Here is a 26,405-nt window from a genome sequence, read left to right on the forward strand (position 1 = left end):
TATGCTAAGGTATACAAACAAAGCTAAACCCCATGGCATTTTATTAATTCAGATTTATATTTGAACAATAAAAAGTTTAATTCCAAAGTGCAGATTACCTCTTGTCATTCTTTAACTCAAATGGCCTAGAAGTACTCCATTATCTACTAAACACAGTTGAACCCAAATTTGGACACTCAATCGAGCAGTAATGTGATCTGGGAAATGAACTGATAGTGTATCTAACATACATACTACGCTGCTTATTAAGAATAAAAAGAGTGAGTTCAGGGGCATAGTATTCATATGAGGTAGTGGTAAGTCTTATCATAATAGCTAAGTAAGACCTTTTTATATAGTTATTTCTTTCTTCAGTGAATTCACTACACTGAAACAGAAATTAAAACAACTGCAATGGCAGCAACAACAATGCACACAAACAAAATTCGTGACTTTCCCCTGTCTTCCTGTCCAATCCTGGTAAATGCCATGATTTAAAGATCGCCTGTCTTTCTGATTTTCATTAGAACTCTAAGATACTGGCATTGATCTACCTTCTATGTTAATTCATAAAATTTGTTCACCAGCAGGATTAGAAACCCACAAGAGGGAAACCCAAACTACCCAATAATAATAGTCATGTTTAAAGTCACTATGAGCGGGTCTCCTAACAACTGGACCAGTCTGTCCCTGACTCTGTTGCCTAACATTGGATACCCTTCCCTTATCTGGACTATCTGGTTGGACCTCAGTGGAAGAAGAAGCATCTAATCCTGCTGGAACTGGATGTCCCAGGGTGGGATGATACACAAGGTGTGCTTCCCTTCTCTGTGGAAGGGAAAGGGTAATGAGAGGAGGGTGACGGAGGGCGAGACCAGGAAGAGAAGAGGAGGGAACTGTGATTATACCGTAAAGTTAAAATGTATTTTCTTCTAAAATTATTTTTATTGGTTATTTTATTTATATACATTTCAAATGTTATCCCCCTTCTAACTTTCCCCTCCACAAGCCCCTTATCCCTTCATCCCTCCCCCTACCTCTATGACGGTGCTCCCCCACCCGCCCACCCACTCCTGCCTCAGCTGCCTAGCATTCCTCTATCCTGGGTCATCGAGACTCCAAAGGACCAAGGGGGTCTGCTCCCAGTGATATTTCCTAAGGCAGTCATCTGCTACATATCCAGCTAGAGCCATGGGTACAGCCTGTGTGCTCTTTGGTTAGTGGTTTAGTCCCTGAGAACACTGAGGTGGGGAGGTCTGTTTGGTTGATATTGTTGTTCTTTCTATGAGGTTGCAAATCCCTTCAGCTCTTATAGTCCTTGCCCAAACTTCTCCTTTGGGGTCCCCACTCTCAGTCCAAAGTTTGGCTGTGAAATGTATATCTGTATGAGTTAGGCTCAGGTAAAGCCTCTCAGGGGACAGTTATACCAGGTTCCTGTAAGTAAGCATTTCTTGGCATCAACAATAGTGTCTGAGTTTGATATCCGCAGATAGGATGGATCTCTAGGTGGGGCGGTCTCTGGGGGGCTTTTCTTTCAGTTCCTGCTTCATTCTTTGTCCCTGTATTTTGTTTTTGACAGCAGGAATTCGGGATTAATATTTTTGAGGTGGGTGGGTGGCCCTATCCCTCAACTGGGAGCTCTGTGTATCCACTGGATGTGGTCTCTATAGGTTCAACGACCCCTTTGTTAGGTATTTTGTCTAAAGTTCTCTCTGTTGGGTCCTGAGAACCTAAGTGCCTGGCATCTGCGATGTTCTAGTGGCTATCCCCAGTCCCCTCTCCTCCACTGCTACACATCTACTTTAAAATTCCTGACCCTTTGTACTCCACCCCCATCTCTTCCCATATCTGAACTGGCCCCCTTTTTTCCCTCTGCCTCCTCTCTCACTTCCAGATCCCTTTCTCCTTTTACTTTCCAGAGATTATTGTCTTCCCCCTACCAAGTAGTACTGCAGCATCCACACTTTGATGTGATCTTCTTTCTTCTTGAATTTCATATGGTCTGTGAGTTGTTTGGTGGGTATTTTGAGCTTCTTTTTGCCTATTATCCACTTCTCAGTGAGGACATGCATACCATGTGAGTTCTTTTGTGACTGGGTTACCTCAATCAGGACAATATTTTCATGTTCTAGCCATTGGCTTGTGAATTTCATGAAATCGTTGTTTTAAATAAATTGGAGCACTCCACTGTGTAAATGTACCACATTTTCTGTATCCATTCCACTGTCAATAGGACAAAACAGAAATCCACAAATTGGGAAAAGGTCTTTATCAACCCTACATCCAATAGAGGGCTAGTATCCAAAATATAACAAGAACTCTAAAATTCTTCTTCCTTTTTTTAATATGAAGCAAAAGACTATTTTTTCTTTTATTGGATGTTTATTTACATTTCAAAAGTCATTCCCTTTCCTGAATTCCCCTCTGGCAAGCCCCTTACCCCATTCTGCCTCCCCTGCTTCTATGAGAGTACTCCCCAACCTACCCACCAACTCTCTCCCTCCTCCCATTCCCCTACACTGGGGCATCAAGCCTTCATAGGACCAAGGGCCTCTCCTCCCATTGGTGTCCAACAAGACCATCCTTTGCGACATATGCAGCTAGAACCATGGGTTGCTCCATGTGTCCTCTTTGGTTGGTGTTTAGTCCCTGGGAGATCTGTGGAGTGGGGGCACTGGTTGGTTGATATTGTCAAATAAATGTTCATTGCTAGAGTGTAAAAGCCGAACACGTCTGGCTGAGTAATTAAGTCACAGGTTATTAACATCCTGGGAATATAAACATTTATGTAAAAAGATTGAAGACAATATTCTATTTCCTGATTACTTTCCGTCTTTCGTTTAGCAATAATTTAGTAAGCTGTTATCTTGAAAACAAGTGGATTCTTTACTACAGGTACTATTTTTGTTCCCGAGCCTCTCAATACTAAGGAAGGAGAAAGTTTTGTGTATAAATATCCCAATCTAAAGTATTATTGTAATCACTTGACTACACTACCATATTCATTCATAAAAGAACTTTTGTAAAACTAAGTCGTGCCTCCAATGGTAGAGATGAATGTAAGCACATATGTTTTCAGTTCTTTAAATCCTAAAGATATCTAAATAATTAATAGCAATAGAATAGTGTAGCCTCAAAAAATTGAGATATATATATATATATACATATACATATATATTAAGGAATAGAATCTTTTCATGTCAAGCAAGTTCATTTATTTCTGAGGCATAACTTGGATTGTACTTTTCATCTCCTATACATTAACATTTAGCACAGTAGAATACATTATTTGTAATTGTCTATTCCAATAGCAAAATTTAAACTCAGGATACAAGTAGAGACATCAGAGTAATTAGGCAATACAAAGGGTTTATAAAACATCAAATAAAGGGGAATGCCTTTAGAATAATATGCAAGCATAACAAGTCTCGATTTCTTATAAATCATTAAATTAAAGAAGTATTTATTCATTCACCAAACAAGTTTAGTAAGAAATTTCATTTCAGAATTTTGACTAGGAAAATTCAATCCAAATTCAATTCAAATTTTCAATGATTTCCTTTATTTTGATTCTCATTAAATGAATTGTATGTAATAGCATTTAACCACTAAAAATGGAAATAATAATAAACTATCTTTAACAGATCAGTTTATGTGTGATCATTTTTTTATCAATGGAAGTAATTGATTAGTATTTTAATCATTATTATATAAAATTTATATTGATAGAAAATGTTACAAGTTTAGTTTGTGACTAAGGATTATGTAACTAATATTACTTCCAGCAATTTTATATTAACCACGAAAAAATTAAGATTATATTTAAATGAGTTATGTGTTGTTTTTTAACTGTATGTGGAAAGTAAGTATTAAAATTATATAAGCTATTTTGTTTATGTGACTGAAAGAAAATAATTCCACTTTGTTAGTTATGAGAGATAAATATTTTTACAAACTCACAATGCACAATAAATATATTAAATACAAGTTAAATTAGATAAGGTAAGATTACACATTTATCATTTTCCCCCATTTTTGAAATAACAGAATTAAGTATTCACTAAGTGTTAATGGGTACATTTGTTAGTTCCTATAAAAATTGAAAGTCATTTCAAAGAATAATTTTGATAAAAGTTATGAGCTATGGGATTTGAATATAGTTAGTTGTCTATGAAACCTTATATAACTTGACATCTGTCTTGACAAACTATAAGTTCACCTATAGGAGGGTGAGAATACTTCTTTAGGAAATGTACGTCAAATAATATAATAGTCTCCTTCAAAATAAACGCAAGAAAGATACATTATTTATATAAATGTTCTATAATAAGATTTCGAATAATTCAACTTATCTACAAAGGCTTAGTAGTAATACTATCAGGAGCAAGCATATTTTTGTTTTAATTACATAGCTCTTGACAAAGTGTAAGGCATATCCCTATGAATAAATCATTACAAAATGCAGTACATCATACTCAAAGTCATAAAATAAAAGTGGTTTATACAGCATCTCCATGGTGATATTGGTGGTAAGGAAATGATGAAGAAAGGAGAATCCATAAATCATAGTTGCTCTGAGTCTTGAAAAAATAGGAGGATCACAGCAACTCCATGCGTATCCCAAATCAAGCCACGTTGAGCAACCGTAGTGATGGAAGCCTGAGATGCAGCAGGCCTGTAATGTAGAGTTTATAAAGATGGACCCAGAGGAGGGTCAGGAAACAAAATCAAAGAGTGGGTCTAGTCAGGAACATCTTTGCATACCAAGATATCTTCTTGGTAAGAAAGACAGGGCAAAATGAGGCTCAAAATAATATTAAGCAGCAGCCTCGTCAGGAAGTAACAAACACAGGAACTTAAAAAATAGATCTTGACTCCTGAGGCTGCAGAGCGGAAGAGACCACCAACACTGCCCACCCCTGCCCACATCCCTGGCCCAAGAGAAAACTGTATAAGGCCTCTGGGCTCCCGTGGGGGAGGGCCCAGGAGCAGCAGGACCCCTGCCAGAGACACCACCGGAACCTGAAGGAAACAAACCGGATAAACAGTTCTCTGCACCCAAATCCCGTGGGAGGGAGAGCTAAACCTTCAGAGAGGCACACAAGCCTGGGAAACCAGAAGTGACTGCTCCCTGCACACACATCTCGGACGCCAGAGGAAAACACCAAAGGCCATCTGGAAGCCTGGTGCACTGAAGCTCCCGGAAGGGGCGGCGCATATCTTCCTGGTTGCTGCCGATGCAGAGAGCCCGTGGGCAGCACCCCACGAGCGAACTTGAGCCTCGGGACCACAGGTAAGACCAAATTTTCTGCTGCAAGAAAGCTGCCTGGTGAACTCAAGACACAGGCCCACAGGAACAGCTGAAGACTACACGCCCGAAAGCAGAACACTCTGTCCCCATAACTGACTGAAAGAGAGGAAAACAGGTCTACAGCACTCCTGACACACAGGCTTATAGGACAGTCTAGCCACTGTCAGAAATAGCAGAACAAAGTAACACTAGAGATAATCTGATGGTGAGAGGCAAGCGCAGGAACCCAAGCAACAGAAACCAAGACTACATGCCATCATCGGAGCCCAATTCTCCCACCAAAACAAACATGGAATATCCAAACACACCAGAAAAGCAAGATCTAGTTTCAAAATCATTTTGATCATGATGCTGGAGGATTCAAGAAAGACGTGAAGAACTCCCTTAGGGAAACACAGGAAAACATTAATAAACAAGTAGAAGCCTACAGAGAGGAATCGCAAAAATCCCTGAAAGAATCACAAAAATCCCTGAAAGAATTCCAGGAAAACACAATCAAACAGTTGAAGGAATTAAAAATGGAAATAGAAACAATCAAGAAAGAACACACGGAAACAACCCTGGATATAGAAAACCAAAAGAAGAGACAAGGAGCTGTAGATACAAGCTTCACCAACAGAATACAAGAGATGGAAGAGAGAATCTCAGGAGCAGAAGATTCCATAGAAATCATTGACTCAACTGTCAAAGATAATGTAAAGCAGAAAAAGCTACTGGTCCAAAACATACAGGAAATCCAGGACTCAATGAGAAGATCAAACCTAAGGATAATAGGTATAGAAGAGAGTGAAGACTCCCAGCTCAAAGGACCAGTAAATATCTTCAACAAAATCATAGAAGAAAACTTCCCTAACCTAAAAAAAGAGATACCCATAGGCATACAAGAAGCCTACAGAACTCCAAATAGATTGGACCAGAAAAGAAACACCTCCCGTCACATAATAGTCAAAACACCAAACGCACAAAATAAAGAATATTAAAAGCAGTAAGGGGAAAAGGTCAAGTAACATATAAAGGCAGACCTATCAGAATCACACCAGACTTCTCGCCAGAAACTATGAAGGCCAGAAGATCCTGGACTGATGTAATACAGACCCTAAGAGAACACAAATGCCAGCCCAGGTTACTGTATCCTGCAAAACTCTCAATTTACATAGATGGAGAAACCAAGATATTCCATGACAAAACCAAATTTACACAATATCTTTCTACAAATCCAGCACTACAAAGGATAATAAACGGTAAAGCCCAACATAAGGAGGCAAGCTATACCCTAGAAGAAGCAAGAAACTAATTGTCTTGGCAACAAAACAAAGAGAATGAAAGCACACAAACATAACATCACATCCAAATATGAATATAACGGGAAGCAATAATCACTATTCCTTAATATCTCTCAACATCAATAGCCTCAACTCCCCAATAAAAAGACATAGATTAACAAACTGGATACGCAACGAGGACCCTGCATTCTGCTGCCTACAGGAAACACACCTCAGAGACAAAGACAGACATTACCTCAGAGTGAAAGGCTGGAAAACAATTTTTCAAGCAAATGGTCAGAAGAAGCAAGCTGGAGTAGCCATTCTAATATCAAATAAAATCAATTTTCAATTAAAAGTCATCAAAAAAGATAAGGAAGGACACTTCATATTCATCAAAGGAAAAATCCACCAAGATGAACTCTCAATCCTAAATATCTATGCCTCAAATACAAGGGCACCTACATATGTAAAAGAAACCTTACTAAAGCTCAAAACACACATTGCACCTCACACAATAATAGTGGGAGATTTCAACACCCCACTCTCATCAATGGACAGATCATGGAAACAGAAATTAAACAGAGATGTAGACAGACTAAGAGAAGTCATGAGCCAAATGGACTTAACGGATATTTATAGAACATTCTATCCTAAAGCAAAAGGATATACCTTCTTCTCAGCTCCTCATGGTACTTTCTCCAAAATTGACCATATAATTGGTCAAAAAACGGGCCTCAACAGGTACAGAAAGATAGAAATAATCCCATGCGTGCTATCGGACCACCACGGCCTAAAACTGGTCTTCAATAACAATAAGGGAAGAATGCCCACATATACGTGGAAATTGAACAATGCTCTAATCAATGATAACCTGGTCAAGGAAGAAATAAAGAAAGAAATTAAAAACTTTTTAGAATTTAATGAAAATGAAGGTACAACATACCCAAACTTATGGGACACAATGAAACCTGTGCTAAGAGGAAAACTCATAGCGCTGAGTGCCTGCAGAAAGAAACAGGAAAGAGCATATACCTAAACCAAACAAAGACACAACAAAGAAAGAGAACTTCAGACCAATTTCCCTTATGAATATCGACGCAAAAATACTCAATAAAATTCTGGCAAACCGAATCCAAGAGCACATCAAAACAATCATCCACCATGACCAAGTAGGCTTCATCCCAGGCATGCAGGGATGGTTTAATATACGGAAAACCATCAACGTGATCCATTATATAAACAAACTGAAAGAACAAAACCACATGAACATTTCATTAGACGCTGAGAAAGCATTTGACAAAATTCAACACCCCTTCATGATAAAAGTCCTGGAAAGAATAGGAATTCAAGGCCCATACCTGAACATAGTAAAAGCCATATACAGCAAACCAGTTGCTAACATTAAACTAAATGGAGGGAAACTTGAAGCAATCCCACTAAAAACAGGGACTAGACAAGGCTGCCCACTCTCTCCCTACTTATTCAATATAGTTCTTGAAGTGCTAGCCAGAGCAATCAGACAACAAAAGGAGGTCAAGGGGATACAGATCGGAAAAGAAAAAGTCAAAATATCACTATTTGCAGATGACATGATAGTATATATAAGTGATCCCAAAAGTTACACCAGAGAACTACTAAAGCTGATAAACAACTTCAGCAAAGTGGCTGGGTATAAAATTAACTCAAATAAATCAGTTGCCTTCCTCTATACAAAAGAGAAACAAGCCAAGAAAGAAATTAGGGAAACGACACCCTTCATAATAGACCCAAATAATATAAAGTACCTCGGTGTGACTTTAACCAAACAAGTAAAAGATCTGTACAGTAAGAACTTCAAGACACTGAGGAAAGAAATTGAAGAAGACCTCAGAAGATGGAAAGATCTCCCATGCTCATGGATTGGCAGGATTAATATAGTAAAAATGGCCATTTTACCAAAAGCAATCTACAGATTCAATGCAATCCCCATCAAAATACCAATCCAATTCTTCAAAGAGTTAGACAGAACAACTTGCAAATTCATCTGGAATAACAAAAAACCCAGGATAGCTAAAGCTATCCTCAACAATAAAAGGACTTCAGGGGGAATCACTATCCCTGAACTCAAGCAGTATTACAGAGCAATAGTGATAAAAACTGCATGGTATTGGTACAGAGACAGACAGATAGACCAATGGAATAGAATTGAAGACCCAGAAATGAACCCACACACCTATGGTCACTTGATTTTTGACAAAGGAGCCAAAACCATCAAATGGAAAAAAGATAGCCTTTTCAGCAAATGGTGCTGGTTCAACTGGAGGGCAACATGTAGAAGAATGCAGATCGATCCATGCTTATCACCCTGTACAAAGCTTAAGTCCAAGTGTATCAAGGACCTCCACATCAAACCAGACACACTCAAACTAATAGAAGAAAAACTAGGGAAGCATCTGGAACACATGGGCACTGGAAAAAATTTCCTAAACAAAACACCAATGGCTTACGCTCTAAGATCAAGAATCGACAAATGGGATCTCATAAAACTGCAAAGCTTCTGTAAGGCAAAGGACACTGTGGTTAGGACAAAACGGCAACCAACAGATTGGGAAAAGATCTTTACCAATCCTACAACAGATAGAGGCCTTATATCCAAAATATACAAAGAACTCAAGAAGTTAGACTGCAGGGAAACAAATAACCCTATTAAAAATGGGGTTCAGAGCTAAACAAAGAATTCACAGCTGAGGAATGCCGAATGGCTGAGAAACACCTAAAGAAATGTTCAACATCTTTAGTCATAAGGGAAATGCAAATCAAAACAACCCTGAGATTTCACCTCACACCAGTGAGAATGGCTAAGATCAAAAACTCAGGGGACAACAGATGCTGGCGAGGATGTGGAGAAAGAGAAACACTCCTCCATTGTTGGTGGGATTGCAAACTGGTACAACCATTCTGGAAATCAGTCTGGAGGATCCTCAGAAAATTGGACATTGAACTGCCTGAGGATCCAGCTATACCTCTCTTGGGCATATACCCAAAAGATGCCCCAATGTATAAAAAAGACACGTGCTCCACTATGTTCATTGCAGCCTTATTCATAATAGCCAGAATCTGGAAAGAACCCAGATGCCCTTCAACAGAGGAATGGATACAGAAAATGTGGTACATCTACACAATGGAATATTACTCAGCTATCAAAAACAACGAGTTTATGAAATTCGTAGGCAAATGGTTGGAACTGGAAAACATCATCCTGAGTGAGCTAACCCAATCACAGAAAGACATACGTGGTATGCACTCATTGATAAGTGGCTATTAGCCCAAATGCTTGAATTACCCTAGATGCCTAGAACAAATGAAACTCAAGACGGATGATCAAAATGTGAATGCTTCACTCCTTCTTTAAAAGGGGAACAAGAATACCCTTGGCAGGGAAGAGAGAGGCAAAGATTAAAACAGAGACTGAAGGAACACCCATTCAGAGCCTGCCGCACATGTGGCCCATACATATGCAGCCACCCAATTGGACTAGATGGATGAAGCAAAGAAGTGCAGACCGACAGGAGCCGGATGTAGATCGCTCCTGAAAGACACAGCCAGAATACAGCAAATACAGAGGCGAATGCCAGCAGCAAACCACTGAACTGAGAATAGGACCCCCGTTGAAGGAATCAGAGAAAGAACTGGAAGAGCTTGAAGGGGCTCGAGACCCCATATGTACAACAATGCCAAGCAATCAGAGCTTCCAGGGACTAAGCCACTACCTAAAGACTATACATGGACTGACCCTGGACTCTGACCTCATAGGTAGCAATGAATATCCTAGTAAGAGCACCAGTGGAAGGGGAAGCCCTGGGTCCTGCTAAGACTGAACCCCCAGTGAACTAGACTGGTGGGGGGAGGGCGGCAATAGGGGGAGGGTTGGGAGGGGAACACCCGTAAGGAAGGGGAGGGGGAGGGGGATGTTTGCCGGGATACCGGGAAAGGGAAGAACACTCGAAATGTATATAAGAAATACTCAAGTTAATAAAAAAAATAGATCTTGAAAAGTGTTGCAGTTAAAAGAAATCAAAATCTTGAGTGAGGGGACACTGTTAGAATATTTGCCAAGCAATTATTTTTGTAACCCTTGTGCTTCCTGCACCAAACCTTTGTTTAAAAACAAAACAAAACAAAAACAAACAGCAAATGAAAAGCCACATACAGGAGATAAAAACAGGCCAAAGAGAACTCACACAGTCAGAGAGGTAAAGCCAGGAGAAGCAATTATGTGTGCATGAGTACATATGCATTCTCCCTCTCTTCTCTCTCCCTTCGTGCCCCTCCTGCCCTTCCTTTTTCTCTTCTTTACATGCGAATTGTCATTTTTAATATTATACTATTTACTGACTTTTATAGTGTTCATTGAAAATTTGGTTTGTGCTTCCTAAACATTAGAGCACACATGCCTGTGTGCACGTGCCCGTGCGTGCGTGCACACACACACACACACACACACACACACACACAATACACACACACACAGTCCATCCTGTGCATTTTTGTGCAGTCCTTTTCCTGGTACAATGTGCAAAAGGCAACCTACTCTCTCTCTTCTTTTTCTTTTTTCTTTTTTTTTTCTTTTTTCATAAGAGACAGGAAAAAAAGTTCTCATCAAAAAAAAAAAAAGCTTTTCTTTCTTCCTCAGCAACATTAATTATGTTGTCGGCTGGTGCTGAAGGAATGAGATAGACAGAGGCAATCTGATTCTCATCTTGTTTAAACTTGTCAGTTTCAAAATGAAGTAGAGGGTTCGTCAGGGAAAATGGAGAAGGTCTCCTTCCTCATTTAGAGATAAATGAGAGTTCTGCCTCCAGAATTTTTTTTTCTTTTAAAGGGAGGGTCACTCAACATCAGGCAGTCATCTGTTTGAAAAGGTATTGCTACTCTACTCCAGCCCTTCCCTGACACCGCAGGTTGGGAGTGCGAGCGTTTTTCATCAGACACACTCCCAGTCTCAAGGCTGCCACGTATCATCAGTTGGTTGTGCATTTGACCCTTGGCAGAAAGAAATGTGTTGCTAAAGTGCCTGGGAGCTGACAAGACTTAAACAATCAGTTTCAAGTTGAACTCTGGCTTCAAACCACACCTGTTCCTTATGAGACTTGCTGGCACGCACAGCTCCTTAGCAACACGTACAAGAAAGCCTAGTTGTACACATACCTTCTTCATAGAGCTATAACTCCATAGTCTTTGTGTGTTTTATAATGAATAGAGAGAAGAGAGGCATGGGAAGGGGAGCGAGGCCAGGAAACAGCAAAGGAAGATGACCTGTCAATAAGCAGACTGTCCACTCAAGTGAGGGTTACGAGACATGGGACAGATAAAGACAGATCAGTGTAAGAGAGTGGCGTGCATGCCATGTGCAGGGCTACTGGGAACACGTTGCATGTGCTGTGCAATACAATTGCCAGAGGTTTATGTGCAAACTGTCCAGGGAGAGCAATTTGGATCACATGGTGGACTTTCTTCCCCTTTACAGTCATGGTTTTTATTTTCTTTGAATAATGTATTTCACTGAATCCTGTGTCAGACAATCTGAGGAGGAGGGGACGAAAAGTGTGTGCTGATGGTACTCATTGTAGAAAGCGTCCAGACTGAATTAATCCCCGGCAGACTGAAAGACAGTGCTGCCCAGAAATAATCTTAGTCCAGCGATTAATAGGATTCATGTTGGCATCCGGTTTCATGATCACGCCATGCTCAGTACTTACATCCCCTTTCTGAGTGAAGTCTATTTTTATAGTGTGTTCTGAGAACTCGGTTTAAATGTCATTTTTTTTAAGCAGAGGCTTAGACACACTGGTGGGTATTGACATTTCAGTGACAAAGAACCACTGAAGCAGGACCTTCTTTTTGCCAGTGCTCTGCCTCAGCTCCGAGGTGACAGTCCACTGAGACTCGAGGACAATTATCACAACCTCACTTTGGGTTACATGAATTAGGAGATAAGAGTTGTCTGCTATCTTCCACATAACCTGAGTCTTAAAGGTCAGCTAATGATGGCAAACCGATGGAAGAAAGAAAAACAACAACAGGGAAAAAAAGTTTTAGTGATAATTAAAAAAAAAAGTCCTGATAACTGACAAAGAATTCTTGATTTAAAAAAAAGTGCATTTGCCATTTTTTTCTAATCTCTTTAAAGTTTTTCAATAGTTCTAAATGAAATGCCTTTCACTCCTATCTCTTTATCCATCAGAAAATCCGTAGGGTATTTGGTTTCCGACATCTATTGCACCAAAGCTCTTTCATTACACAGCAAAACAAGCACCTGTATTGAACAAGAACCCAATTACTTAACCTAGCTTCAGGTTTCATTCTGCCCTGTGGCATCCACCCTGACAGAGGCTTACTAATCTCTTCTGATGGACGTTGCTACATATCAGTTCTGATACACAGAGATGATCCCTAACCTTCTTGTAGAGAACCACTGATTAAATAAACTGAGATGCCCATCTCAGCTTCCTTGGACCAATGAATAACAATGAGTAAAGGCATGTATGAAGCCTTTCATCCTCTGAAAGGCATGCTCAGAGAGGAAAAAAGAAAGAATACACAGACACTCTGAGGAAGTGGCCAGCCTTTGCTGGAGCTTGTATTGATGCTATCTAAAGTCGTGTGCAGTTTGTGGTGACATGGCAAATCACTGCCACATATTCTATATTTTACAGTAAGAGAAGGAAGTCAACATCTTACAGATCTCACATCAATGCTGCTGCAACTAAAGAACATTATTGAGAAATAATGTTAATGGCTTCATTTTTTTCTTTAGCAATTTTCAGCAATGAATTCTCTCATCATAACCCAGGGATTTCTCTTTTAATTAATTTATTTATTTTCGACTTGTTCACTTTACATCCCACTCAATGCCCCCCCCAGTCATCCCCTACCACAATCCTTCCCACACTTCCCCCTTCTCTTCTCCTCTAAATGGTGTGGGCCCTATCCTCATAGTAACCGAGGAATTTCTAAAGAAGATCGTCAACACCTAGAATCCCTAAGTTAATAGATTAATGTTGGCATGTGGACATGATTATTGTTTTATCTAATTGTTTCTATTAGCATTTTGCTGCTATTATGATTACTATGTCTGCATGTATAGTGGATTTGTGCATATGTTCATTCTGTAGGTGTGTGTGTAGAACCCAGGGCTAAATTTTGTATGTCATATGTGTTCTAAATCACCCCTCTCTTTTGGTGACAGGTTCCGTCACTGAAAGTCAAGCTCTAAACAGCTGTATCAAGAACTAATACCATTATTACCTGCAGGACAGTCATTCCTCAGGCAAGTCACTATACTTCATTCACTATAGTATCATGTTTAATAATTGCCAGCCAGCTCTGAAATAGACACAACAGGTAGTTATGTCCCAGAAAGTGATGGATATTGGAGATCCAACCTGCTAAGACTTTCAGGAAAACTCAGAGAACACACTGTAAAAGAGATAATGATGGCTTAAGCTCAGGCCTCCAAAGCAAGAGAGGTTTTCAAGGGTTGTCTATAGAAACTGTTTCAAATAAATGGTGAAGCATAACCTGGAGCTCTGAAGAGCCAGCTCATTCTGTGTTCTCCACACCCACAGATTCAAAAGCAAACACAAAAGGTATCCATGGAACATAGTCATAGGCTTCTTTCTTGACATTACTCATCAGCCAATGCAATAGAACAACACTTTATACAGTTTTCACAATTCCTATACTATTCTAAGACATACAGAGTATAAGGGGTGTGCATGTGCAAATATGACATCAATTTATATAGACATTTGAGCATCTATAAACTTCTGAATTCACATATGCCTGAACTGCTTTCCAATGAATAAAGAACTGTATCTGTATCTGAAGGCACTAAGGGTATTTTGGTGTTGTGTGCGAGATAAGAAGCATCATCAGAGACAAGCAGAAGTGAGGTTAGAAAGGAAGATACACAAAGCACTAATACAGAGGGATTTTGTATTCAATTCAACTAGTAATAGAAATAAAAAACATGTCTCAAGATATTATTTTGTTCTGAAAAAATACCTTTATATTTTCAAGAAGCTAAAAAGAACTGAAAGAAAATATAATAGAGACTCTCTCTGGTAAAATAAAATGTCCACATAAATAACAGTACCTTTTAAGTTGAAATGACAATTTATTACTTTTGTAATTTTTGCTCCCTATTGTGAACAGAGCCTTACACTTTCTTGTGAGAAATGATTGTCTTTTTCATTAAGTTATGTACAGTATAAAGGAGTCAACGGGTGCCTAATGCGACTCCTTGTGGTTAAGATCACTTTTAAATTTGTTTTGGCATAGTATTTCTGTCAGAACATTCTAAGGCAGCTAATATAAAAAAATATGGCCCATTTCCATTAGAGATCATTTACTGCAGACTATTTATTGTGATTTCTTTACTTACAATTTCTTGTCAAATGAAAGGCCATATCTCAGCTTCTCCCAAACAATTTTGAGCTACTGAAGCCCCTGTAGTGAGAATGTCTATTCATAGTTTCAAATTGGGAGCTGTGGTAAAAGCCACATGGATCCGTTGTAAGAAAAGAAAATATGCAATATATATATATATATATACATATATATATATGAAGATATCTCTCTGCTTCAGTGATCTTTAGAACTATTCACTCATTGATTCTGAAGTGAAAATATTTCTCAAAACATGCTAAATGTTTTAAACAATATTCTATCCTCTGAAATTTTAACAAAACACTTACTCTAAGATAAAAAAATGATTTGGTTAAGTCAATCTGGATGTCATTTGATTATTGCATATATGAAATATGAAGTCAACATGATTTTCAGAATTCAATGTTGAAGATAATAATTATTGTGTTTATTTGATGGAAGCATGCCATAATTCCTGTGTAGATTAATATTTTTCATGTCTAATTGTTATTTTAATTAGATAATAAAGCCATAGACAACAGAGCTGCCAGATGAGATCATTTTGTGGAGTTTTTTAAAACCAATATGCCTAATAAGACTGCATGACTTATCAACATTAGAAAAATGAGCATGCTGAGGTGTGAAGATTTAGAATCTGGAAGAGCAAAAATCTGTGTTGACTTAAGGCAGCCTCTACCTTGGTACTTTGCGGAATTATTTAGAATTGCAAATTCTCCACAAGCATGACAAAGATGAAACTTTCTGAAATTGTATAGCAGCCTTATAAACTCACAGACGGCTTCCAGATATGTTGATACATAAAAGTATTGGAACAGACTCTCACAGCATGTATGTTTTCTGTTTACCAATGGGCATAATGGATTTTATAATTGTTGAACAATTTGACAAAGATCTATTACTCGCTATATGTTTTCTGTTCACCACTTTGAGTGCTGACCCAAAGGAGGGAGCTCTGGTTTGTACTCTTCTATAATTTACAGTTAGATATTAAGTAGGCACACAATTCCTATCACCTATAGTTGGTGTACTACTACAAGAAGTTAAATGTCTCAAGTATACTGCAAACCAATGGTGAGGCTAGGGAGAAAGAGTCTAAGCACACAGAGCCCATGACTTCTTTAAGCATTAGGAAGGTTGTGATCTACTGCTTTAGATAAACTATGCACTGATGATAGTTCAACATACGTATTATAACAGAAAATAAAGTATTAAGAAAATTATTTAAAAGAGGATAATGTCAAGTGGCCAAAGTAAGCTGTTAGTGACAGAAAAAAGAGAAAGAGACTCCGCATTATGAGCCAGTAAGATTGACGACCTCGATTAGCGAGTGAGTTTATGAGAAATCAAGGAAAAGAAGCAAGAGTGTTCATTTTATGTAAAGAGGAGAGCTTTAAGGATGCTACACTGAATAATTCAGACATGTCTGGCTACATAAGACCTGGGGAAAGCCTGCCAGCTGGGACTCAGACGGTCTGAGAGTCAGCACTTCAAAGAGTTATACATAATGACACGGAATATCATTGCAAAAGCGACTAGAGGAGGGACATGAGTCTTTTTCTAAAAACTAACCTGTGAAGGGAAAATTTATAGATGAAAGAAAGAAGGGACATTTGGTTAAACAAAGCCTTGTAACATGTGGGAAATAAGATGTAGGCTACATGTGGAGAGACAACTCTGAAAGAAAGAAGGCATGTCATTCTCAGAAACCATGGGAATGAAAGACAGATAAATACCACTAACATTCAACCCAGAGTTTCTGTCCATGGTGAAGAAGGAAAGAGGCTGAAGAAACTAATGCCTGTGGGCATTTAATTTTCAATCTGGATATAGTCAAAGATGAGCTGAAAATACAAGTTAGGTATGTGGTAATCCTGGAGGAGCAATAGAGAAAAGGGTGCCATGGCCAGTAAGAAATAGAGACTGTCGAATAGTATTAAGATAAAATTAAGGCAGAAGGTTCTAGTCTCTGATCATAAGTGGACTTGATCAGCAAGGTTATCCTGTGACTGTGATCAGGTGAGAGATGGACAAAAACTAAGGTTCTTCCCTGCTGAGGGTCACGGCCTTTTGGGATGGATTTGCTAAGGGAACTAACAAAAGAAAATTTCTGGTGACCATCCCAAGCTTATAAGGAAAGAACCCAGTAACAGAAGACAAGTTTCCTGGAGAGTTGAGCTCCTCCACTGCCAGAGAGGGAGAGGAGGGTAGGGACAGGGGTGATGTGCGGATTAAGAAAACAGGTTAGCTAAGAAAATGAATTTTAGTATAAATTAGATTAAAGGGCAGGGAGAAGGAGGAAGAAAAGAAAGAGGACGGACAAGAACCTTAATACTTCATTTTTAAATTCAGAAATATACAGTATTATATGTTAACAATACTATTAAGTCAGAAAGAGGATGATTTTTATAGTTACAAATGTGTTTTTCCAATGTATTAAATAAAAATATGATACCCCAGAGGGGAACATTAATTCACACACAAAACCTTCGGCTCCAAATTTGTCTTGCCTACAGGTATTTAGGGAAAGATGGAGTAGAGACTGAGAAACAGCCAACCAATGACCCTCTCAACTTGAGACCCATCTTATGTGAGAGAACCAACCCATGATATTATTAATGATTCTCTGCCATGTAGGCAGACAGGAACCTAGCATAACTATCTCCTGAGAGGCTTCATTCAGCAGCAGACGGAGGCAGATGCAGAGACCTACAGCCAAACACCAGGAAGAGTCAGGGAATCTTGTGGAAGACTAAGGAACAGAAGTAAGCAATTCACATGGGGTCCAGGACACCATATCAAGACACACAAAGTAAACTAACCTGTCACCAGGGGTGTCCACAGAGGCTGGGCCAACAACCAGAGAGCAAGCAGGAGCTGGACCTAGACACTCTACACATTTGTGGCAAATATTCAGCTTGGTCTTCATGTGGGTCCCCTAAGAAGTGGCGTGGGGGCTGTCTCAGTCTCTGTTCCTGCCATTAGTCTCCTTGCCATATCTGGACTGGCTAGGTGGACCTCAGAGGGAGAGGTCTAGTGCATATACCTGCTGGCACTAGATACACCAAGATGGGGTGGTACCCAAGAGGAGGAGGAGAGGTGGAAATGGGGGAGGGATGTTTAAGGGTAGGCCTGGAAAAAGAGGAGGGAAGGGGGCTGTAAAGTGATCAGGATATAAAATGAATTCATAAAAATTACCCTTCCGAACAGATTTTTGTCTAAGGGGTAATGGGTATAAGAAAAAGGTGTAGTGATTTGTTCTGGGTTCTGGAACGAATAGAATGTATTCGCCCTATATACTTCTAAAACTTTAAAAGGTATTTGGCAATATTTGGGAAACTTGCATTGTGAAAAAACATAATTCTCTTGATATTTTCCATAGTAAGTGTTGCAAAATAGATTTTGAATCTTTGGTAAATACTTGGCATTTCTATAACCATTTTCTCTTACCTCATAGAGAAATTCAATTTTCTTACCCTTGGTGAGTTTTTAATTTTGTTTTGTTTTGACCACACTAAGATTTTAACAGAATGAACTTATGGATGAATTCAGGGGCACATATTTGAAAAGGTCCCTCAAATGAATCTGAAAAAAAATATAGCAAAATAAACTTGTTAAAATAAAATGATGTTTTAGCTAGCTAAACATTTAAAAAGTCCAACTCCATGCCATTAGCTGATGTCAGAGATGACTGGGACTCAACACACTGTTAACAGATGCATTTTGATTGTCTGGGGATGATGCTGCTAGAGTTAGGAGGGACTCTTCATAGATTTAAGGACAGATGAGAGAATCGAGGTTTATTTGAGTCTCTAGAGGCACGTGAAACCATGAACAAAAACATGATATTCCTAATATGTTGCATAAGGACAGATTGAAGCCTTGTTGTAGGAATTGCATAACAGAGAGATAATACAGTTGACGTTGCAACTCCAGCTTGGGGTCTGTCTTGGCAGCTTGAGAGGGCGTGGCTGTGAGAGCTGCTCAGCATGGGACTGTGTACTGTTGTGGTCTCCCAATTCTGTGAAGGTCTTTGATGTTGTTCATGGGAGACTGCTCTCTGCAAATATTACCTGCTGGGTTCACTTGAAACTTCATTCCAGTCAGACCTGGCCTTAGATACTCTTCAAGGGATAATTTTTTTTCTCTCCCTGTCACCAACTTGTGGTTTTCCATCCCAAGATAAAAGATAATATGCTATTTCTTGACTGTATTCAAAGGAATAAAGTCATGAAAAAATTAACCATTTCAGGGGAAAAGAACTTGTGCAGACTACATTGTTATCCTCGCAAATGTGACACCTTAGATACTATCAAGGTTTTCTTCTGGTCTGAAAGGCACTGCAAAGAAGCAAGAAGAAATTGTCAGGGTTTTTCTATAGTGAAAAAGTTACAAAATGGGATACCAATCTTGTTAAGATTTTTTTAAAAAAATAAATAATTCTAAGTACATTCTTTTTTCTCAACTATCCAGAGCTTACTGGATCATACTAGGCTCCCAAACAAAGGAATACACATTTTATTTGATACAAATAAGCTTAGATTCTATGCTTACCTTGTAAAATAATAAATAATATTTTAAAATAGGAAAGTTTTCTCACATTGTTCCAGTATTAGTACTTAGTATATTGACTAAATTGTGGTTAGTCGTCTCTTCATTGTAGAGTTATAGAACTGGATACGAGATCAACATTTCAGGAATAATCACAAAATTGGCAGGACTTCTTGTAAAGGACAGGATAGAAAGCTTAAGTACCTACTGGGTGTATTGGGAGTTGTATCAGTTTACTGTAAAATATTATTATTATTATTATTACTAATTTTAATGTTAACTTTAATATATTAACATTTTAATATATATGAACATATATATGTTTTTTTTTGCATTGTGTCAGTAGACCACATGCATGTCTGCTGTCATCAAAGATTGTCCGAACCTCTGGATGGATGGTTGTAAGCTTCCATAAGGGGGTTGGGAAAAAAACCTGAGTGCAACTGTTTATATTAGTTACTGAGCAAACATCATGGATATGTTTTAATCATTTTATTTGAATATATATCACAAATACCATATATCACATATATATCACATATTATATATATATATATATGCACACACACACACACACACTCAGGCATGATTAAAATTCATTTTTTACATAATCAAATAAATGATGAGGTTTACTAATTCATCCCAAATTGTATTAAGATATAGCTATTTCTAAAAACTGGAAAGAATTAAATAACACTATACTCCTGAACACCTAATGATAGTTTATTCACTGACTAGATTGTTTCTTTCATTTAAAAGAAAAACTTTCATTGTTGTTGTTTTCTTTCTTTTTCATGTTTTCTCCTTTTCTTTAGATTATATCATTTCTCCTGTCCCTTTTCTTCCTCCAAAAGTTCCCACTTCTTAATAGCTTTTATCAAGCCTGGGTCATGTGATTCCCTTTCAACTTTTATGGGTGAGAAAAATCTCAACTTAACTTACTATCAAAAAGTAAAATTCTCATTGAAACTGGGGAGTTAGCTGTGAGGCTGGAATTTTGTACCAGGCTTATATTCTGATTTCTCCTTGTGTTATTTATTTCTTTATGTTGACTGTTTTTTGACTAGTAAACCTCTCTCCTGTTGTTTGAAAATATACATCATAAACCTGTGATTCTGACTATTATTTTTACATTTTTCAAAGGTAATATTATAATTGTTATAAAAAGAAATGGCACATTGTCTTTTTGCAGCTCTGAATTTCATATGGCATCCTTTGGTGACACACAGCTATCTAGCCCTTGACATGTACATTTAGTAGAAAACATAAGACACATGTTGCTGTTTAAATCTGTCAAGTATTTTTCATAATTATATAGTATATTTTTATAAATATTTTATATTTGCTGAAATAAAAATGTTCAAATCGGTGCTCTGATTATTTTATTATAGCTATCAAAATTTAAATTTTTACATGTAATTCACATCTTTAGTTTCCATTTTAATGGGCATTACTAATAAAGCATTAGTATGCTTTATGAGTTTGAAATTTCTCCTCTTAGCAAATGTATTCCACTTTGAGGAAGACATAAAAACATTATAAAATTAATGTTTTATAACTACAGAAATATTATATAAAATATAGGTTGTTAATGGCATTGTTATAATACCATAAAACGTAAAACAGATCAAAGATTACTAGCAATTCACTCTGGGTTCTTTGCAAGTGTGAAACTATTAACATCAAAGCTTCTGTAAGGCAAAGGACACTGTGGTTAGGACAAAACAGCAACCAACAGATTGGGAAAAGATCTTTACCAATCCTACAACTGATAGAGAGTCATATCCAAATATACAAAGAACTCATGGAGTTAGACTGCAGGGAGACAAATAACCCTATTAAAAAATGGGGTTCAGAGCTAAACAAAGAATTCACAGCTGAGGAATGCCGAATGGCTGAGAAACACCTAAAGAAATGTTCAACATCTTTAGTCATAAGGGAAATGCAAATCAAAACAACCCTGAGATTCCACCTCACACCAGTGAGAATGGCTAAGATCAAAAACTCAGGTGACAGCAGATGCTGGCGAGGATGTGGAGAAAGAGGAACACTCCTCCATTGTTGGTGGGATTGCAGACTGGTAAAACCATTCTGGAAATCAGTCTGGAGGTTCCTCAGAAAATTGGAAATTGTACTACCTGAGGACCCAGCTATACCTCTCTTGGGCATATACCCAAAAGATGCTCCAACATATAACAAAGACACGTGCTCCACTATGTTCATCGCAGCCTTATTTATAATAGCCAGAAGCTAGAAAGAACCCAGATGCTCTTCAACAGAGGAATGGATACAGAAAATGTGGTACATCTACATGTTGGAATACTACTCAGCTATCAAAAACAATGACTTTATGAAATTCATAGGAAATGGATGGAACTGGAAAATATCATCCTGAGTAAGGTCACCCAATCACAGTAAAACACACATGGTATGCACTCATTGATAAGTGGATATTAGGCCAAATGCTCAAATTACCCTAGATGTACAGAACACACGAAACTCAAGGATGATCAAAATATGGATGCTTCACTCCTTCTTTAAAAGGGGAACAAGAATACCCTTGAGAGGGATTAGGGAGGCAAAGTTTAGAACAGAGGCAGAAGGAACGCCCATTCAGAACCTTCCCCACATGTGGCCCATACATATACAGCCACCAAACTAGATAAGATGGATGAAGCAAAGAAGTGCAGACCGACAGGAGCCGGATGTAGAACTCTCCTAAGAGACACAGCCAGAATATGGCAAATACAGAGGCGAGTGCCAGCAGCAAACCACTGAACTGAGAACGGGACCCCCATTGAAGGAATCAGAGAAAGGACTGGAAGAACTGAAGGGGCTTGAGACCCATATGAACAACAATGCCAAGCAACCAGAGCTTCCAGGGACTAAGCCACTACCTAAAGACTATACATGGACTGACCCTGGACTCTGACCTCATAGGTAGCAATGAATAGCCTAGTAAGAGCACCAGTGGAAGGGGAAGCCCTGGGTCCTGCCAAGGCTGGACCCCCAAGGAACAGGATTCTTTGGGGAGGGTGGTAATGGGGGGAGGATGGGGAAGGGAACACCCATATAAAAGGGGAGGGGAAGGGGCTAAGGGGATGTTGGCCTGGAAACTGGGAAAGGGAACAACATTTCAAATGTAAATAAGAAATATCCAATTTAATAAAGATGGAAAAAAAGAAAAGGGGATCAAACCCTCCTTTCTGCCCATTGTTTCTGAGGTGCTTTGCCTTCTCACTTTCTGAAAGTAGCCCACATTTTAATAGAAGCTTCTTCGAATTCACTGAATGATAAGACCTAAAATGTACAGTCTTTTGTAACGGAAACATCCGATTCTTTTTGTTTCCAACATGATGTGGTATGTTGCCAGAACAGTATGCCCAATTCATCCCTGGATGGGAGTGAGTGGCATCCCATGTGCGGCAAATTCTATCATTCTTTAGACAGTAAGATGGTTATGCAAAGGCTGAGAAAATGAAAATGCACTGCTGTTCCTAATTTACATTTCCCATCATGAATTTCCAATGACCCCTGATGCAGGACTCTAGCAGAACCCCATGCTGAGTAGAGCAAATGATTCAGCACTCCTCCGGTCATGAATAATGCATTGAGGACATGTCATATGTTATATTTTTTGAGCAATGTGAGTCCCACAATGCCTTTTAAAATATGTTGTGCACACTTAGGCCTATGGCTCGACTTATATCTTTGCAGGAGAACAATTACTGTGATGGACGTAAAAAATAAAGCTGGTTAAACGATACTGCAAAATGCCCCATAAAGTTTAAATGCAGTATCAAATGGTTTGTTTTGTATTTTTTGTTTGTTTGTTTTTCCGTTGTTTTCAATTTCTGTAACTGCAACCAACCTTGAGACACAGAATGTCAAATCTCTGTTTTAAGCAAGGATATTTTAAACGCATGTAAATAGTAACTCAGTAACCACAAATAACACCTTAAGATTTTTAAAGTGACTGACTTTTTTTTTCCACTTCTGTCTTACCTCTAAATCTAACCTTTAATTTTCTTTTAATTGTGATCATAGTCTTTAACAATGTTCTAAAATAAGAACCTGCAGCCATTGGACTTCATTATCAAGAAGAACATATGATTTTTATAATAGATTAATGAAATAACATCTAGTAAAAGACAATAATTTTATACTATTTTAGGCAAGCAATCCAGCTTCAATTTACCACCCATATGAATGATGCCAACTCCAAAGAGATGATATTTTGCACTGCTAGTATTGGTACAAACATACAAATCCATACTTATATTAAATTAGATTACTATGGACCTGTGAAAAATGAATATGACCCACCTTCCTATCATTTAAAATACTCTCAGCACCTATTTTTCATCAGCTAACATATATACTAACTAAAATAGTACACATACATTAATGTTGCTAGCATATATATCTGAAATTTAATGATTGTTATGCTCAAACCTTTTGGGTGATTGTATTAGTAATGATGTCATTTTAATGGCTTCTTCTTCTTTATGTTCTAAGCACCAGTATGAATTAGGAAAGTAATTTTCCTGTCATTTCCTAAAGGCACTGATTCCACTACAGAAATACTTTCAACTCTCCAATGTAACTGCTATTATTTCTCACACTGACGCTGCCGAAGACTTCCTAACTAACTTCTCTGACCCCATCCTTGATACCCCATATGAAGGGGATCGATCGAATTATTGTTATTTATATATCTATTTCTGGTTCAGGGAATTGAAGCCAGTGCCTGACAAATGCTAAGGCAGTTCTAGCTAATGATTCAACACTCAAAGCCAAATGTGTTTCCATTGGAGAATGTAAATTAAGTGAATAATTTTTGTCCGATTTTTTCCATTTTATTACCTTGCTTTTTTAAAAAATAATTTAATAACTTAACAATGATATGATTTATTATGGGCTACAAATTCTAGACTCTACTTAACCTGATCTTGCTGTATTAGACTTCTGCTGTTTAGCAATAAAGGGGGAAAGTCACTTTATTTTATTCCTACGCAACACCATATATCTAGAGTTGATAACCTTTAATATGACTCTACAAATGTAATTTTAAAAGAAGTAAAATAATAAATTATAATTGACCATCACATTAAATAAAAGATTTGCCTCATGAACTAAAGTCCATCCTCTGCTATGCATGCTTACATGTCAATTCAGCCAAATAATAACAAGGATTTAAAGTTGTTGAATATGAATGTGAATCTTCCCACACCTGCTAATCTATCTAAGGGGAGAACCATATTCTAAAGAAATGCTAGCATCACATGTCAGGTTGAATACAAGAGATTTCATGGGATAATTATCCACATTTGAATGACAGAGAAGAAAAATTCATCTTGAGAGTTACTGGTGTCACCAAAAAGAAATGAATGAGTTTGAGATACTGAGGATGTGAGGCTGATCAGATTTGATGGTAGATAGAAAGAACAGGAGGAAGAAGACAGTGTGAATGGTTTGTGTAAGGAAGGAAAAAATAGAAACCCGAGGAGAGTCAGGTATAAGATGTTTCAACAATCTTTGCTCAACTAAAAAGCCCATTAGCTCACTCAGTCGGCTTCTGCTTGTTATATAGCTAAGAGACACTCATGAGGTCATCATAATGGATGTGATTATTTTCACAGAGCTTTGTCAAATGAACACTTAATTTCTTGGAGGGAAATAAAAACTCAAATGAAGAGACAAATAAAGCCTCCTGGGGACTGTTTCAGATGGGCAGTACTACCTCTGGAGTAAATCACAAAATAATGTTATTTAATGGCTTCAGCCATCTGGTAGGATTAGTCAAATGGGTACTTTTACTAAGAAGAAGACTTCTCACCTGACCCAAGAGAATCTAACAAGGAAAGTAGCAGACAGCTCTAGGAGACAATATAATAGATACATTTTTAATGCTTTTTACAACCTTTGGTGTCATAAGAATTTATATACAGGAAAAACAAAACAAAACTTTAACTGGCATTTGCTCCCTTCAATTTTCCAACAGGGAGGAAATGCAGTTATTTTGAAAATGTTCTGACACAGACCTTTTTACACATCACATTTTGAAATAAGGTGCACGTTTATACAAAATGCTGGTTTACTACAAACCATTTGAGTAGTAAAGAATGTCACCACGGTGCTATCTGTTTTGAAATTCCATGCAGTTTTCAGGTCTTGAGGTGAATTGTGAATCAGGACTTCAGTTAAATGAATGTTGATTCCTTTTCAGTCTCGGAAGTTCTTTATTTCACAATCCTGTGCAAACATTTCTTCTTTCGTATGTGATAAGTTTAAGAAAAATATTTGTAATGGCCTGAGATTGGCCCACCTTTTCACTGTGAATTTTATTTTTTTTCTTTTCTTCCTATTTTTATTGATTATTTGGGAATATCCATCATGAACCTTAATTCTAATCACTTCCTAATCCTTCCATGTCCAACCACATCATTATGATGCCCCCCTACACCACGAAAGAACAGAAAGAAGATGAAGAAAATGAAGAAGCAGCAGATACAGATGAAGAAGAGGTCGAAAAAGTGCAATTTCTGTTACTCTTACATTCACTGGAGCATAGTCAAACTCCATGTGGCATCTCCTTAAAGACTTTACTTGTGGAGAACTACATGTTAGCATCCAGATTACAATTTTTAAGAGTTCTCTTCAGTGGTGTTTCTGTCCACTTTCGGGTAGAGGAGCTCTAGGGTGGAAATTGGAGTTGTTATATAGGCCTCCTGTATCCTTTCCCAACTATGAGTTTGGAGTCATCTATACCATGGAAAAGGTAGTTTTTTAGTCCTTTACCATCAAAAGAAGGACAAATCATGGACTTCTGCATAGTCCCTGGAATCAGCACATGCCATGGACCTCTCAGT

The 26,405-nt window shown here is 38.1% G+C and overlaps 1 long non-coding RNA gene across 1 annotated transcript in view; it reads right to left on the reverse strand.

Annotated features, from left to right (window-relative positions):
- Positions 1–18,787: 18,787 nt before the first annotated feature.
- The window catches only part of LOC108352072 (uncharacterized), a 107,158-nt gene continuing 99,540 nt past the window's right edge, over positions 18,788–26,405 (reverse strand). The window contains exon 5 of the long non-coding RNA XR_015632379.1: positions 18,788–19,322. This is a non-coding gene — a long non-coding RNA (uncharacterized LOC108352072). The remainder of the gene's footprint in view (positions 19,323–26,405) is intronic.

The sequence above is a fragment of the Rattus norvegicus genome, chromosome 10 (assembly GCF_021556685.1).
Source record: "Rattus norvegicus strain SHRSP/BbbUtx chromosome 10, alternate assembly SHRSP_T2T, whole genome shotgun sequence".
Taxonomy (NCBI): domain Eukaryota; kingdom Metazoa; phylum Chordata; class Mammalia; order Rodentia; family Muridae; genus Rattus; species Rattus norvegicus.